This window comes from Penaeus monodon, chromosome 31, assembly GCF_015228065.2.
Source record: "Penaeus monodon isolate SGIC_2016 chromosome 31, NSTDA_Pmon_1, whole genome shotgun sequence".
In the NCBI taxonomy this organism is placed as follows: Eukaryota; Metazoa; Arthropoda; class Malacostraca; order Decapoda; family Penaeidae; genus Penaeus; species Penaeus monodon.
The window spans coordinates 11,293,232-11,293,626 of record NC_051416.1 but is presented as its reverse complement, the minus strand read 5'-3'; the positions used below and the strand labels follow the sequence as shown (position 1 = coordinate 11,293,626).

General features: G+C 34.9%; 1 protein-coding gene across 1 annotated transcript in view; it reads right to left on the bottom strand.

The window, feature by feature from the left end:
* Positions 1–126, bottom strand: part of LOC119593032 (maltase A3-like) — a gene marked incomplete in the record, with an annotated part of 10,545 nt that extends 10,419 nt beyond the window's left edge. The window contains 1 exon segment of the mRNA XM_037941928.1: positions 76–126.
* Positions 127–395: the final 269 nt, after the last annotated feature.

Genomic DNA, 395 nt, shown 5'->3' with positions numbered 1-395 from the left:
CCTTAGGTTCTTAGGACATTTTAGAAAAAAAAATCTTAAGAAAAGGCCTAGATACTAAAAGACTTCCAAATTTACCTTAGCAGTTTCTCGAGGTCGACGCTCCGATGCACTCAAAGGTAATCGAGTATAAGCCCTAGTTTATATGAGGATGATAATCATGAATCTCTTTGCGATAAGAATGTCGATAATGGGGAAAGAGATAACAATGTCTTTACCAGGAAGCTGCGTGGACATGTAGAAATAACGGATTCACTGAAATTATGAACGAGTTAGGATGTGATAAAAAAAAGTGGGTCTGAAATACGTGTTATTTCAGACATATGGAAGGAAATATACTGAATGAAAAATCAGTCGAGATAAATACGCTAAAGTAAAATCCGAAATTTGATAGAATA